Source organism: Gorilla gorilla, chromosome 7 (genome assembly GCF_029281585.2).
Source record: "Gorilla gorilla gorilla isolate KB3781 chromosome 7, NHGRI_mGorGor1-v2.1_pri, whole genome shotgun sequence".
Classification (NCBI taxonomy): Eukaryota; Metazoa; Chordata; class Mammalia; order Primates; family Hominidae; genus Gorilla; species Gorilla gorilla.
In genome coordinates, this window is record NC_073231.2 from 816647 (window position 1) to 836920 (window position 20274).

Consider the following 20274-nt stretch of genomic DNA (forward strand, 5'->3'; position numbering starts at 1 on the left):
CCGTCTGTATAAACATGGGAATACCTACACCGCTATCTGTAAAAACATGGAAATATCTACACTGCTTTCTGTATGAACATGGAAATACCTTCACCTCTATCTGTATAATGATGGAAATTTCTACACTACCATCTGCATAAACATGGAAATATCTACATAGCTATCTGTATAAACATGGAAATATCTACACCGCTATCTGTATAAACATGGAAATATCTACACCGCCATCTGTATTAACATGGAGATATCTACACCGCTATCCATATAAACATGGAAATATCTACACCGCTATGTGTATAAACATGGAAATATCTACACCGTTATCTGTAAAAACATGGAAATATCTACACCGCTACATGTATAAACATGGAAATATCAGCACCGCTATCGGTATGTACATGGAAATATCTACACCGCTATCTGTATGAACATGGAAATAAATACCCTGCTATCTCTACAAACATGGAAATATCTATAACGCTATCTGTATAAACATGGAAATATCTACACCGCTATCTGTATGAAGATGGAAATATCTACACCGCTATCTGTATAAACTTGTAAATATCTTCACTGCTATCTGTGTAAACATGGAAATATTGACACCGCTATCTCTATAAACATGGAAATAACTACATTGCTCTCTGTATAAACATGGAAATATCTGCACCGCTATCTGTAAAAACATGGAAATATCTACTCCGCTATCTCTATAAACACTGAAATATCTAACCCGCTATATCTATAAACATGGAAATATCCACACTGCCATCTGTATAAACATGGAACTATCTACACCGCTATCTGTACAAGCATGGCAATATCTACTCCACTATCTGTATAAACATGGAAATATCTACAACAATATCTCTATAAAGAAGGAATTATCTACACTGCCATCTCTGTATACATGGAAGCATCTACACCGCTATCTGTTTGAACATTTAAATATATACACCGCTATCTGTATAAACATGGAAATATCTACACCGCCATCTGCATGAACATGGAAATAACTACACAGCCATCTGTAAGAAGATGGAATTATCTACACCGCCATCTGTATCAACATGGAAATATATACACCGCCATCTGTATCAACATGGAAGTATCTTCACCGACATCTGTAGGAGCATGGAAAAATCTGCACCTCTATCTGTATGAACATGGAAATATCTACACTGCTATCTGTAAAACAGGGAAATATCTTCACCGCTATCTATATAAACATGGAAATATCTACACCGCTATCTGAATAAACATGGAAATATCTACACTGCTATCTGTATAAACATGGAAATATGTACACCGCTATCTGTGTAAACATGGAAATATCTACAGCGCTACCTGTGTAAACATGGAAATATCTACACCGCCATCTGTATAAACATGGAAATATCTACACCGTCATCTGTATAAACATGGAAATATCTACACCGCCATCTGTATCAAAATGGAATTATCTACACCGCCATCTGCATGATCATGGAAATATCTTCAATGTTATCTGTATAAACACAGAAATATCTACACCTCTATCTGCATAAACATGGAAATATCTACACTGTTATCTGTTTAAACATGGAAATAACTAGACTGCTATCTCTATAAACATGGAAATATCTACACCGCTATCGGTAAAAACTTGGAAATGACTACACTGCTCTCTGTATAAACATGCAAATATCTTCACTGCTATCTGTATAAACATGTAAATATCTACACCGCCATCTGTAAGACCATGGAATTATCTACATCGCCATCTGTATCAACATGGAAATATATACACCGCCTTCTGTATCAACATGGAAATATCTTCACCGCCATGTGTATGAACCTGGAAATATGTGTACTGCCATCTGTATGAAAATGGAAAAATCTACACCGCTATCTGTATGAACATGGAAATATCTACACTGCTATCTGTATGAACATGGAAATATCTACACCGCTATCCATTTGAACATGGAAATATCTACCCCGCTATCTGTATAAACATGGAAATATCTACAATATTATCTCAAAAAACATGGAAATAACTACACCGCTATCTGTATAAACATGGAAATATCTAGACCTTCATCTCTATAAACATGGAAATATCTACACTGCCATCTGTATAAGCATGGAAATATCTACATGGCCTTCTGTACAAACATGGAAATATCTACACCGCCATCTGTATAAAGATGGAAATACCTACAGCGCTATCTGTATAAACATGGAAATATCTACACGGCTATCTGTATAAACATGAAAATATTTACACCGCTATCTGCATAAACATGGAAATATCTACACCGCGATCTGTATAAACATGGAAATATCTACACCATTATCTGTATAAACATGGAAGTATCCACACCGCTATCTCTATAAACATGTAAATAAGTACACTGCTATCTCTGTAAACATGGAAATATCTAGATCGCCATCTCTATAAACATGGAAATATCTACAACGCCATCTGTATGAACATGGAAATATCTACACCGCCAACCATATAAAGATGGATATATCTACACCGCTATCTGTATAAACATGGAAAGATCTTCACCACTATCTGTATAAACATGGAAATGTCTACACGGCCATCTCTATAAACATGGATATATCTACAATTCTATCTGTGTAAACATGGAAATGTCTACGCCGCTATCTGGGTAAACATGGAAATAACTACTCCGCTATCTGTATAAACACAGAAATATCTACACTGCTATCTGTATAAACATGGAAATATATACACCGTTATCTGTATAAACTTGGAAATAACTACACTGCTATCCCTATAAACATGGAAATATCTGCACCGATATCTGTATAAACATGGAAATATCTACATTGCTATCTGTAAAACAGGGAAATATCTACACCGCTATCTCTATAAACATCTAAATATCTACAGTGCTCTCTGTATAAACATGGAAATATCTACACCGCTATCTGCAAAAACATGGAAATATCTACGCCGCTATCTGTATAAACATGGAAATATGTACACCGCTATATCTATAAACATGGAATTATCTACACTGCCATCTGTATAAACATGGAAATATCAAAACCGCTATCTGTATAAACATGGAAATATCTACACTGCTATCTGTATAAACATGGAAATTCCTTCACCGGATCTGTATAAACACGGAAATATCTACACCGCCATCTCTTTAAACATGGAAATATCTACACCGCAATCGGTATAAATGTGGAAATATCTACACCACTATCTCTATAAACATGGAAATATCTACACGGCCATCTGTATGAACACGGAAATATCTACACCGCTATTTGTATAAACATGCAAATATATACACCACTAACTCTATAAACATGGAAATATCTACACCACTAAATCTATAAACATGGAAATATCTACACTGCCATCTGTATAAACATGGAAATAGCTACAGCGCCATCAGTATGAACATGGAAATATCTACACCACCATCGGTATGAACATGGAAATATCTACACAGCCATCTGTATGAACATGGAAATATCTACAGCGTCATCTGTACGAACATGGAAATATCTACACAGCCATCTGTATGAACACTGAAATATCTTCACGCCATCTGTATGAACATGGAAATATCTACACCGCCATCTGTATGACCATGGAAATATCTACACCGACATCTGTATGACCATGGAAATATCTACATCGCCATCTTCATAAACATGGAAATATCTACACTGCAATATCTATAAACATGGAAATATCTACACCAATATCTGTGTGAACATGGAAATATCTACACTGCCAACCATATGAAGATGGAAATATCTACACCGCTCACTGTATGAACATGGAAATATCTACACCGCTATCTGTATGAACATGGAAATATCTACACCGCTATCTCTATAAACATGGCAATATCTACACCGATATCAGTATAAACATGGAAATATCTACCCCGCTATCTGTATAAACATGGAAATATCTACACCGCTATCTCTATAAACATGGGAATGTCTACAGCACCCTCTGTTTTAGCATGGAAATATCTACACCGCCACCTGTATAAAGATGGAAATATCTACAGCGCTATCTGTATAAACAAGGAAATATCTACACTGCTATCTGAATAAACATGGAAATATCTACAGTGCTATCTGTACAAACATGGAAATAGCTACACCGCTATCTGTATAAACATGGAAATATCTACACCGCTATCTCAATAAACATGGAAAAATCTTCACCGCTATCTGTATAAACTTGGAAATATCTACAACGCTGTCTGCATAAACATGGAAATATCTACAGTGCTATCTGTATAAACATGGAAATATCTACACCGCTATCTCTATAAACATGGCAATACCTACACCGATATCTGTATAAACATGGAAATATCTACCCCGCTATCTGTATAAACATGGAAATATCTACACCGCTATCTCTATAAACATGGGAATGTCTACAGCACCCTCTGTTTTAGCATGGAAATATCTACACCGCCAAATGTATAAAGATGGAAATATCTACAGCGCTATCTGTATAAACAAGGAAATATCTACACTGCTATCTGAATAAACATGGAAATATCTACAGTGCTATCTGTACAAACATGGAAATAGCTACACCGCTATCTGTATAAACATGGAAATATCTACACCGCTATCTGTATGAAGATGGTAATATCTACACCGCTATCTGTATAAACATGGAAATATCTACAACGCTACCTCTATGATTTGGAAATATCTAAACACCTCTCTGTATAAACAAGGAAATATCTACAACGCCATCTCTATAAACATGGAAATGTCTACACCGCCATCTGCATAAATATGGAAATATCTACACCGCTATCTGTAAGAACATGTTAATATGTACATCCCTATCTGTATAAACATGGAAATATCTACATCGCTATCTCTATAACATGGAAATGTCTACACCGCTATCTGTATAAAGAAGGAAATATCTACACCGCCATCTGTATAAACATGGAAATATCTACACAGCTATGTGTATGAATATGGAAATATCTACACCACTATCTCTATAAACATGGAAATATCTACACCGCTATCTGTTTAAACAAGGAAATATCTACAACGCCATGTCTATAAATATGGAAATATCTACACTGCCACCTCTATAAACAGGGAAATATCTAAACCATCATCCGCATGAGCATGGAAATATCTACACCACGATCTCTCTAAAGATGCAAATATCTACACCGCCGTCTGTATAAACATGGGAATACCTACACCGCTATCTGTAAAAACATGGAAATATCTACACTGCTTTCTGTATGAACATGGAAATACCTTCACCTCTATCTGAATAATGATGGAAATTTCTACACTGCCATCTGCATAAACATGGAAATATCTACATAGATATCTGTATAAACATGGAAATATCTACACCGCTATCTGTATAAACATGGAAATATCTACACCGCCATCTGTATTAACATAGAGATATCTACACCGCTATCTCTAAAAACATGGAAATATCTACACCGCCATCTGTAAAAACATGGAAATATCTACACCACTATCTGTATGAACATGGAAATACCTACACCGCCATCTGTATGAACATGGAAATATCTTCACCACCATCTGTATGAACATGGAAATATCTACACCGCCATCTGTATAAACATGGAAATATCTACACCACTATCTGTATGAACATGGAAATATCTACACCGCTATCTGTATAAACATTGAAATATCTACACCGCTATCTGTATAAACATGGAAATATCAGCACCGCTATCGGTAAGAACATGGAAATATCTACACCGCTATATGTATGAACATGGAAATATCTACACCGCCATCTGTATGAACATGGAAATATCTTCACCGCCATCTGTATGAACAAGAATATATCTACACAGCCATCTGTATGAACATGGTAATATCTACACCGCTATCTGTATGAACATGGAAATATCTACACAGCCATCTGTATAAAGATGGAAATATCTACACAGCTATCAGAATAAACACGGAAATATCTACACCGCTATCTGAATAAACATAGAAATATCTACACCGCCATCTCTATAAACATGGAAATATCTACACCGCCATCTGTATGAACATAAAAATATCTACGCCGCCATCTGCATAAAGATGGAAATGTCTACACCTCCATCTGTATAAACATAGAAATGTCTTCACCGCCATCTGTGTAAACATGGAAATATCTACACCGCTATCTGTATAAACAAGGAAATAACTACACCCCTATCTCCATAAACATGCAAATATCTACAACGCTATCTGTTTGAACATGGAAATATCTACACCGCTATCTTTATGAAGATGGAATTATCTTCACCGCCATCTGTTTTAACATGGATATGTCTACACAGCCATCTGGATGAACATGGAAATATCTACACCGCTATCTGTATGAACATGGAAATATCTACACCACTATCTTTGTAAACATGCATACATCTTCACCGCTATCTGTGTAAACATGGAAATATCTACACCGCTATCTGTATGAATATGGAAATATCTACACCGCTATCTGTTTGAACATGGAAATATCTAAACCACTGTCTGCATGAAAATAGAAATATCTACACAGGTATCTGCATATACATGGAAATATCTACAAAGCTATCTCTTTACACATGGAAATAACTACACCGCTATCTCTATAAACATGGAAATATCTACACCGCCATCTGTATGAACATGGAAATATGTGCACCGCCATCTGTATGAACATATAAATATCTACACCGCCATCTGTATTAAGATGGAGATATCTACACCGCTATCTGTTAAAACTTGGAAATATCTACACCGCTATCTGTATAAACATGGAAATATCTACACCACTATCTGTATGAACATGGAAATATCTACAAGGCTACCTGTATAAACATGGAAATATCAGCACCGCTATCTGTATGAACATGGAAATATCTACACAGCTATCTCTATGAACATGGAAATATCTACACCGCTCTCTGTATGAACATGGAAATAGCTACACCGCAATCTGTATGAACATGGAAATATCTACACCGCTACCTGTATAAACATGGAAATATCAGCACCGCTATCTGTATGAATATGGAAATATCTACAGCGCTATCTGTATGAACTTGGAAATATCTACACCGATATCTGTATGAACATGGAAATATCTCCACTGCCATCTGTATGAACATGGATATATCTACACAGCCATCTTGATGAACAAGGAAATATCAGCACCGCTGTCTGTGTGAACATGGAAATATCTACACCGCTATTTGTTTGAACATGGAAATATCTACACCGCTATCTGTATGAACATGGAAATATCCTCACCGCCTTCTGTATGAACATGGATATATCTACACAGCCATCTGGAAGAACATGGAAATATCTACACCGCTATCTGAATGAACATGGAAATATCTACACCGCTCTCGGTGTAAACATGCATACATCTTCACAGCTATCTTTATAAACCTGGAAATATCTACACTGCTATCTGTATGAACATAGAAATATCTACACCGCTATTTGTTTGAATATGGAAATATCTACACCGCTATCTGCATGAAAATGGAAATATCTATACAGCTATCTCTTTACACATGGAAATACGTACACCGCTATCTCTATAAACATGGAAATATCTACACCGCCATCTGTATGAACTTGGAAATATCTACACCGCCATCTGCATGAACATATAAATATCTGCACCGCCATCTGTTTTAAGATGGAGATATCTACACCGCTATCTGTATAAACATGGAAATATCTACACCACTATGTGTATAAACATGGAAATATCTACACCACTATCTGTATGAACATGGAAATATCTACACCGCTCCCTTGTAAACATGGAAATATCAGCACCGCTATCGGTATGAACATGGAAATATCTACACCGACATCTGTATGAACATGGAAATATCTTCACCGCCATCTGTATGAACATGGATATATCTACACAGCCATCTGTATGAACATGGAAATATCTTCACCGCCATCTGTATGAAAATGGATATGTCTACACAGCCATCTGGATGAACATGGAAATATCTACACCGCTATCTGTGTAAACATGCATACATCTTCACCGCTATCTGTATAAACATGGAAATATCTACACTGCTATCTTTATGAACATGGAAATATCTACACCGCTAACTGTTTGAACAGGGAAATATATACACCGCTATCTGCATGAAAATGGAAATATCTACACCGCAATCTGTATGAACATGGATATACATACACCGCTATCTGTATGAACATGGAAATATCTACACCGCTATCTGTATGAACATAGAAATATCTTCACCGCCATCTGCATGAACATGGATATATCTACACAGCCATCTGGATGAGCATGGAAATATCTGCACCGCTATCTGTATGAACATGGAAATATCTACACCGCTATCTGTATGAACATAGAAATATCTAGAGCGCTATCTGTATGAACATGCAAATATCTAAACAGCTATCTGTATATCAATGGAAATATCTACACTGCTATCTCTATAAACATGGAAATAACTACACTGCTATCTGTATAAACATGGAAATATCTACACCGCCATCTCTATGAACATGGAAATATCTACACCGCTATCTGTGTAAACATGCATACATCTTCACCGCTATCTGTATAAACATGGAAATATCTACACCGCTATCTCTATGAACATGGAAATATCTACACCGCTATCTGTTTGAACATGGAAATATCTAAACCGCTATCTGCATGAAAATGGAAATATCTACACAGCTATCTGCATATACATGGAAATATCTACACAGCTATCTCTTTACACATGGAAATAACTACACCTCTATCTGTATGAACATGGAAGTATCTTCACCGCCATCTGTATGAACATGGATATATCTACACAGACATCTGGATGAACATGGAAATATCTACACCGCTATCAGTATGAACATGGAAATATCTACACCGCTATCTGTGTAAACATGCATACATCTTCACCGCTATCTGTATAAACATGGAAATATCTACACCGCTATCTGTGTAAACATGCATACATCTTCACCGCTATCTGTATAAACATGGAAATATCTACACCGCTATCTTTATGAACATGGAAATATCTAAAACGCTAACTGTTTGAACAGGGAAATATATACACCGCTATCTGCATGAAAATGGAAATATCTACACCGCTATCTGTTTGAACATGGAAATACATACACCACTATCTGTATGAACATGGAAATATCTACACTGCTATCTGTATGAACATGGAAATATCTACACCGCTATCTGTATGAACATGGAAATATCTACACCGCCATCTGTATGAAAATGGAAATATCTTCTCTGCCATCTGTTTGAACATGGATATATCTACACAGCCATCTGGATGAACATGTAAATATCTAAACCGCTATCTGCATGAACATGGAAATATCTACACCGCCATCTGTATGAACATGGATATATCTACACAGCCATCTGTATAAACATGGAAATATCTACACCGCTATCTGTATGAATATGGAAATATCTACACCGCTATCTGTTTGAACATGGAAATATCTACACCGCTATCTGCATGAAAATGGAAATATCTACACAGCTATCTGCAAATACATGGAAATACCTACACAGCTATCTCTTTACACATGGAAATAACTACACCGCTATCTATATAAACATGGAAATATCTACACCGCCATCTGTATGAACATGGAAATATCTGCACCGCCATCTGTATGAACATATAAATATCTACACAGCCATCTGTATTAAGAAGTAGATATCTACACCTCTATCTGTATAAACATGGAAATATCTACACCGCTATCTGTATGAACATGGAAATATTTACACCCTTTTCTGTATAAACACGGAAATATGTACACCGCTACCTGTATAAACATGGAAGTATCAGCACCGCTATCGGTATGAACATGGCAATATCTACACGGCTATCTGTATGAACATGGAAATATCTACACCGCTATCTGTATGAACATGGAAATATCTTCACCGCCATCTGTATGAACATGGATATATCTACACAGCCATCAGGATGAACATGGAAATATCTACACCGCTATCTGTATGAACATGGAAATACCTACACCGCTATCTGTATGAACATGGAAATATCTACACAGCCATCTGGATGAACATGGAAATATCTGCACCGCTATCCGTATGAACATGGAAATACATACACCGCTATCTGTATGAACATGGAAATATCTACACCGCTAACTGTATGAAGATGGAAATATCTTCACCGCCATCAGTAGGAACATGGATATATCTACACAGCCATCTGGATGAACATGGAAATATCTACACCGCTATCTGTGTAAACATGCATACATTTTCACCGCTATCTGTATAAACATGGAAATATCTACACCGCGATCTTTATGAACAGGGAAATATCTACACTGCTAACTGTTTGAACATGGAAATATGTACACCGCTATCTGCTTGAAAATGGAAATACCTACACCGCTATCTGTATGAACATGGAAATACATACACCGCTATCTGTTTGAACATGGAAATATCTACACCGCTATCTGTATGAACATGGAAATATCTTCACCGCCATCTGTATGAACATGGAAATATCTACACCGCTATCTGTATGAACATGGAAATATCTGCATCGCTATCTGTATGAACATGGAAATATCTACACCGCTATCTGTATGAACATAGATATATCTACACACCCATCTGGATGAACTTGGAAATACCTACACCGCTATCAGTGTAAACATGCATACATCTTCACCGCTATCTGTATAAACATGGAAATATCTACACCGCTATCTTTCTGAACATGGAAATATCTACACCACTAACTGAACAGGGAAATATATACACCGCTATCTGCATGAAAATGGAAATATCTACACAGCTATATGTATGACCATGGAAATACATACACCGCTATCTGTTTGAACATGGAAATATCTACACCGCTATCTGTATGAACATGGAAATATCTTCACCGCCATCTGTATGAACATGGAAATATCTGCACCGCTATCTGTATGAACAAGGAAATATCTACGCCGCTATCTGTATGAACATGGAAATATCTACACCGCTATCTGTATGAACATGGAAATATCTTCACCGCCACCTGTATGAACATGGATATATCTACACAGCCATCTGGATGAACATGGAAATATCTGCACCGCTATCTGTATGAACATGGAAATATCTACAACACTATCTGTATGAACACAGATCTATCTACAAAGCTATCTGGATGAAAATGGAAATATCTGCACCGCTATCAGTGTAAACATGCATACGTCTTCACCGCTATCTGTATAAACATGGAAATATCTACACCGCTATATTTCTGAACATGGAAATATCTACACCACTAACTGTTTGAACAGGGAAATATATACACCGCTATCTGCATGAAAATGGAAATATCTACACAGCTATCTGCATATACATGGAAATATCTACACCGCTATCAGTGTAAACATGCATACGTCTTCACCGCTATCTGTATAAACATGGAAATATCTACACCGCTATCTGTATAAACATGGATATATCTACGCAGCTATCTGTATAAACATGAAAATATCTACACCGCTATCTGTATAAACATGGAAATATCTACACCGCAACCTGTATAAACATGGAAATATCAGCACCGGTATCGGAATGAATATGGAAATATCTACACCGCCATCTCTATGAACATGGAAATATGTTCACCGCCATCTGTATGAACATGGATATATCTACACAGCCATCTGTATGAACATGGAAATATCTACACCGCTATCTGTATGAACATGGAAATGTCTACACCGCTATCTGTATTAACATGGAAATATCTTCACCGCCATCTGAATGAACATGGATATGTCTACACAGCCATCTGGATGAACATGGAAATATCTACACCACTATCTGTATGAACATGGAAATATCAACACAGCTATCTGTGCAAACATGCATACATCTTCACCGCGATCTGTATAAACATGGAAATATCTACACCGCTATCTGTATGAACATGGAAATATCTACATCGCTATCTGTTTGAACATGGAAATATCTACAACAATATCTGCATGAAAATGGAAATATCTACACAGCTATCTGCATATACATGGAAATATCTACACAGCTATCTCTTTACACATGGAAATAACTACACCGCTATCTCTATAAACATGGAAATATCTACACCGCCATCTGTATGAACATGGAAATATCTGCACCGCCATCTGTATGAACATGTAAATATCTACACCGCCATCTGTATTAAGAAGGAGATATCTACACCGCTATCTGTATAAACATGGAAATATCTACACCGCTATCTGTATGAACATGGAAATATCTACACCGCTATCTGTATAAACATGGAAATATGTACACAGCTACCTTTATAAACATGGAAGTATCAGCACCGCTATCGTTATGAACATGGCAATATCTACACGGAAATCTGTATGAACATGGAAATATCTACACCGCTATCTGTATGAACCTGGAAATATCTTCACCGCCATCTGTATGAACATGGATATATCTACACAGCCATCTGGATGAACATGGAAATATCTACACCGCTATCTGTATGAACATGGAAATATCTACACCGCTATCTGTATGAACATGGAAATATCTACACCGCTATCTGTATGAACATGGAAATATCTACACCGCTATCTGTATGAACATGGAAATACAACACCGCTAACTGTTTGAACAGGGAAATATACAAACCGCTATGTGCATGAAAAGGGAAATATCTACACCGCTATCTGTATGAACATGGAAATACATACACCGCTATCTGTATGAACATGGAAATATCTACACCGCTATCTGTATGAACATGGAAATATCTACACCGCTATCTGTATGAACATGGATACATGTACACAGCCATCTGGATGAACATGGAAATATCTGCACCGCTATCTGTATGAACATGGAAATATCTACACTGATATCTGTATGAACATGGATATATCTACACAGCCATCTGGATGAACATGGAAATATCTACACTGCTATCTGTATGAACATGGAAATATCTACACCGCTATCTGTGTAAACATGCATACATCTTCACCGCTATCTGTATAAACATGGAAATATCTACAACGCTATCTCTATGAACATGGAAATATCTACACCGCTATCTGTTTGAACATGGAAATATCTAAACCGCTATGTGCATGAAAATGGAAATATCTACACAGCTATCTGCATATACATGGAAATATCTACACAGCTATCTCTTTACACATGGAAATAACTACACCTCTATCTGTATGAACATGGAAATATCTTCACTGCCATCTCTATGAACATGGATATATCAACACAGCCATCTGGATGAACATGGAAATATCTACACCGCTATCAGTATGAACATGGAAATATCTACACCGCTATCTGTGTAAACATGCATACATCTTCACCGCTATCTGTATAAACATTGAAATATCTACACCGCTATCTGTATAAACATGCATACATCTTCACCGCTATCTGTATAAACATGGAAATATCTACACAGCTATCTTTATGAACATGGAAATATCTACACCGCTAACTGTTTGAACAGGGAAATATATACACTGCTATCTGCATGAAAATGGAAATATCTACACAGCTATCTGCGTATACATGGAAATATCTACACAGCTATCTCTTTACACTTGGAAATAACTACACCGCTATCTGTTTGAAATTGGAAATACCTACACCGCCATCTGTATGAAGATGGAAATATCTGCACCGCCATCTGTATGAACATATAAATATCTACACCGCCGTCTGTATTAAGATGGAGATATCTACACCGCTATCTGTATAAACATGGAAATATCTACACCGCTATGTGTATAAACATGTAAATATCTACACCGCTATCTGTATAAACATGGAAATATCTACACCGCTACCTGTATAACCATGGAAATATCAGCACCGCTATCGGAATGAATATGGAAATATCTACACCGCCATCTCTATGAACATGGAAATATCTTCACCGCCATCTGTATGAACATGGATATATCTACACAGCCATCTGTATGAACATGGAAATATCTACACCGCTATCTGTATGAACATGGAAATGTCTACACCGCTATCTGTATCAACATGGAAATATCTTCACCGCCATCTGAATGAACATGGATATGTCTACACAGCCATCTGGATGAACATGGAAATATCTACACCACTATCTGTATGAACATGGAAATATCAACACAGCTATCTGTGTAAACATGCATACACCTTCACCGCTATCTGTATAAACATGGAAATATCTACACCGCTATCTGTATGAACATGGAAATATCTACATCGCTATCTGTTTGAACATGGAAATATCTACACCACTATCTGCATGAAAATGGAAATATCTACACCGCTATCTGCATATACATGGAAATATCTACACAGCTATCTCTTTACACATGGAAATAACTACACCGCTATCTCTATAAACATGGAAATATCTACACCGCCATCTGTATGAACATGGAAATATCTGCACCGCCATCTGTATGAACATGTAAATATCTACACCGCCATCTGTATTAAGAAGGAGATATCTACACCGCTATCTGTATAAACATGGAAATATATACACCGCTATCTGTATGAACATGGAAATATCTACACCGCTATCTGTGTAAACATGGAAATATGTACACAGCTACCTGTATAAACATGGAAGTATCAGCACCGCTATCGGTATGAACATGGCAATATCTACACGGCTATCTGTATGAACATGGAAATATCTACACCGCTATCTGTATGAACATGGAAATATCTTCACCGCCATCTGTATGAACATGGATATATCTACACAGCCATCTGGATGAACATGGAAATATCTACACGGATATCTGTATGAACATGGAAATACATACACCGCTATCTGTTTGAACATGGAAATATCTACACCGCTATCTGTATGAACATGGAAATATCTTCACCGCCATCTGTATGAACATGGATATATCTACACAGCCATCTGGATGAACATGGAAATATCTGCACCGCTATCTGTATGAACATGGAAATACCTACACCGCTATCTGTATGAACATGGATATATCTACACAGCCATCTGGATGAAGATGGAAATAGCTACACCGCTATGAGTGTAAACATGCATACATCTTCACCGCTATCTGTATAAACATGGAAATATCTACACTGCTATCTTTCTGAACATGGAAATATCTACACCACTAACTGAACAGGGAAATATATACACCGCTATCTGCATGAAAATGGAAATATCTACACCGCTATCTGTATGAACATGGAAATACATACACCGCTATCTGTTTGAACATGGAAATATCTACACCGCTATCTGTATGAACATGGAAATATCTTCACCGCCATCTGTATGAACATGGAAATATCTGCACCGCTATCTGTATGAACATGGAAATATCTACGCCGCTATCTGTATGAACATGGAAATAACTACACCGCTATCTGTATGAACATGGAAATATCTTCACCGCCATCTGTATGAACATGGATATATCTGCACAGCTATCTGGATGAACATGGAAATATCTACACCGCTATCAGTGTTAACATGCATACGTCTTCACCGCTATCTGTATAAACATGGAAATATCTACACCGCTATCTTTCTGAACATGGAAATATCTACACCACTAACTGTTTGAACAGGGAAATATATACACCGCTATCTGCATGAAAATGGAAATATCTACACAGCTATCTGCATATACATGGAAATATCTACTCAGCTATCTCTTTACACATGTAAATAACTACACCGCTATCTGTATAAACTTGTAAATATCTTCACTGCTATCTGTGTAAACATGGAAATATTGAAACCGCTATCTCTATAAACATGGAAATATCTACATTGCTCTCTGTATAAACATGGAAATAACTCCACCGCTATCTGTAAAAACATGGAAATATCTACACCGCTATCTCTATAAACACTGAAATATCTACCCCGCTATATCTATAAACATGGAAATATCCACACTGCCATCTGTATAAACATGGAACTATCTACACCGCTATCTGTACAAGCATGGCAATATCTACTCCGCTATCTGTATAAACATGGAAATATCTACACCGCTATCTGTTTGAACAGGGAAATATATACACCGCTGTCTGCATGAAAATGGAAATTGCTACACAGCTATCTGCATATACATGGAAATGTCTACACAGGTATCTATTTACACATGGAAATAACTACACCACTATCTGTATGAACATGGAAATATCTACACCGCCATCTGTATGAACATGGAAATATCTGCACCGCCATCTGTATGAACATATAAATATCTACACCGCCATCTGTATTAAGATGGAGATATCTACACCGCTATCTGTATAAACATGGAAATATCTACACCGCTATCTTTATAAACATGGAAATATCTACACCGCTATCTGTATAAACTTGGAAATATCTACACCGCTACCTGTATGAACATGGAAATATCAGCACCGCTATCTGAATGAACATGGAAATATCTACACCGCTATCTGTATGAACATGGAAATATCTACACCGCTATCTAAATGAACATGGAAATATCTACACCGCTATCTGTATGAACATGGAAATATCTACACCGCTATCTGTATGAACATGGAAATATCTACACCGCTATCTGTATGAACATGGAAATATCTACACCGCTATCTGTTAGAACATGGAAATATCTACACTGCTGTCTGCATGAAAATGGAAATATCTACACAGCTATCTGCATATACATGGAAATATCTACACAGCTATCTCTTTACACACGGAAATAACTACACCGCTATCGGTATGAACATGGAAATATCTACACCGCCATCTCTATGAACATGGAAATATCTGCACCGCCATCTGTATGAACATATAAATATCTACACTGCCATCTGTATTAAGAAGGAGATAACTACACCGCTATCTGTATAAACATGGAAATATCTACACTGCTATCTGTATAAACATGGAAATATCTACACCGCTTTCTGTATAAACATGGAAATATCTTCACCGCTACCTGTATAAACATGGAAATATCAGCACCGCTATCGGTATGAACATGGAAATATCTACACCGCTATCTGTATGAACATGGAAATATCTACACCGCTATCTGTATGAACATGGAAATATCTTCACCGCCATCTGTTTTAACATGGATACGTCTACACAGCCATCTGGATGAACATGGAAATAGCTACGCCGCTATCTGTATGAACATGGAAATATCTACACCGCTATCTGTGTAAACATGCATACATCTTTACCGCCATCTGTATAAACATGAAAATATCTACACTGCTATCTGTATGAACATGGAAATATCTAAACCGCTATCTGCATGAAAATAGAAATATCTACACAGTTATCTGCATATACATGGAAACATCTACAAAGATATCTCTTTACACATGGAAATAACTACACCGCTATCACTATAAACATGGAAATATCTACACCGCCATCTGTATGAACATGGAAATATCTGCACCGCCATCTGTATGAACATATAAATATCTACACCGCCATCTTTATTAAGATGGAGATATCTACACCGCTATCTGTAAAAACTTGGAAATATCTACACCGCTATCTGTATAAACATGGAAATATCTACACCACTATCTGTATAAACATGGAAATATCTACACCGCTACCTGTATAAACATGGAAATATCAGCACCGCTATCTGTATGAACATGGAAATATCAGCACCGCTATCTGTATGAACATGGAAATATCTACACCGCTATCTGTATGAACATGGAAATATCTACACCGCTATCTGTATGAACATGGAAGTATCTACACCGCTATCTGTACGAACATAGAAATATCTACACCGCTATCTGTTTGAACATGGAAATATCTACAACGCTGTCTGCATGAAAATGGAAATATCTACACAGCTATCTGCATATACATGGAAATGTCTACACAGCTATCTCTATACACATGGAAATATCTACACCGCTATCTCTATGAACATGGAAATATCTACACCGCCATCTGTATGAACATTTAAATATCTGCACCGCCATCTGTATGAACATATAAATATCTACACCGCCATCTGTATTAAGAAGGAGATAACTACACCGCTGTCTGTATAAACATGGAAATATCTACACCGCTATCTGTATAAACATGGAAATATCTACACCGCTATCTGTATAAACATCGAAATATCTACACCGCTACCTGTATAAACATGGAAATATCAGCACCGCTATCGGTATGAACATGGAAATATCTACACCGCTATCTGTATGAACATGGAAATAAATACCCTGCTATCTCTACAAACATGGAAATATCTATAACGCTATCTGTATAAACATGGAAATATCTACACCGCTATCTGTATAAAGATGGAAATATCTACACCGCTATCTGTATAAACTTGTAAATATCTTCACTGCTATCTGTGTAAACATGGAAATATTGACACCGCTATCTCTATAAACATGGAAATATCTACATTGCTCTCTGTATAAACATGGAAATATCTGCACTGCTATCTGTAAAAACATGGAAATATCTACTCCGCTATCTCTATAAACACAGAAATATCTACCCCGCTATATCTATAAACATGGAAATATCCACACTGCCATCTGTATAAACATGGAACTATCTACACCGCTATCTGTAGAAGCATGGCAATATCTACTCCGCTATCTGTATAAACATGGAAATACCTACAACAATATCTCTATAAAGAAGGAAATATCTACACCGCCATCTCTGTATACATGGAAATATCTACACCGCTATCTGTTTGAACATTTAAATATATACACCGCTGTCTGTATAAACATGGAAATATCTACACCGCCATCTGCATGAACATGGAAATAACTACACAGCCATCTGTAAGAAGATGGAATTATCTACACCGCCATCTGTATCAACATGGAAATATATACACCGCCTTCTGTATCAACATGGAAATATCTTCACCGCCATCTGTATGAACCTGGAAATATGTGTACTGCCACCTGTATGAAAATGGAAAAATCTACACCGCTATCTGTATGAACATGGAAATATCTACACTGCTATCTGTATGAACATGGAAATATCTACACCGCTATCCATTTGAACATGGAAATATCTACCACGCTATCTGTATAAACATGGAAAAATCTACAATATTATCTCAATAAACATGGAAATAACTACACCGCTATCTGTATAAACATGGAAATATCTAGACCTTCATCTCTATAAACATGGAAATATCTAGACCTTCAGCTCTATAAACATGGAAATATCTACACTGCCATCTGTATAAGCATGGAAATATCTACACGGCCTTCTGTACTAACATGGAAATATCTACACCGCCATCTGTATAAAGATGGAAATATCTACAGCGCTATCTGTATAAACATGGAAATATCTACACCGCTATCTGTATAAACATGAAAATATTTACACCGCTTTCTGCATAAACATGGAAATATCTACACCGCGATCTGTATAAACATGGAAATATCTACACCATTATCTGTATAAACATGGAAGTATCCACACCGCTATCTCTATAAACATGTAAATAAGTACACTGCTATCTCTGTAAACATGGAAATATCTAGATCGCCATCTCTATAAACATGGAAATATCTACAACGCCATCTGTATGAACATGGAAATATCTACACCGCCAACCATATAAAGATGGAGATATCTACACTGCTATCTGTATAAACATGGAAAAATCTTCACCACTATCTGTATAAACATGGAAATGTCTACACGGCCATCTCTATAAACATGGATATATCTACAATTCTATCTGTGTAAACATGGAAATGTCTACGCCGCTATCTGGGTAAACATGGAAATACCTACTCCGCTATCTGTATAAACACAGAAATATCTACACTGCTATCTGTATAAACATGGAAATATATACACCGTTATCTGTATAAACTTGGAAATAACTACACTGCTATGTCTATAAACATGGAAATATCTGCACCGCTATCTGTATAAACATGGAAATATCTACATTGCTATCTGTAAAACAGGGAAATATCTACACCGCTATCTCTATAAACATCTAAATATCTACAGTGCCCTCTGTATAAACATGGAAATATCTACACCGCTATCTGCAAAAACATGGAAATATCTACGCCGCTATCTGTATAAACATGGAAATATGTACACCGCTATATCTATAAACATGGAATTATCTACACTGCCA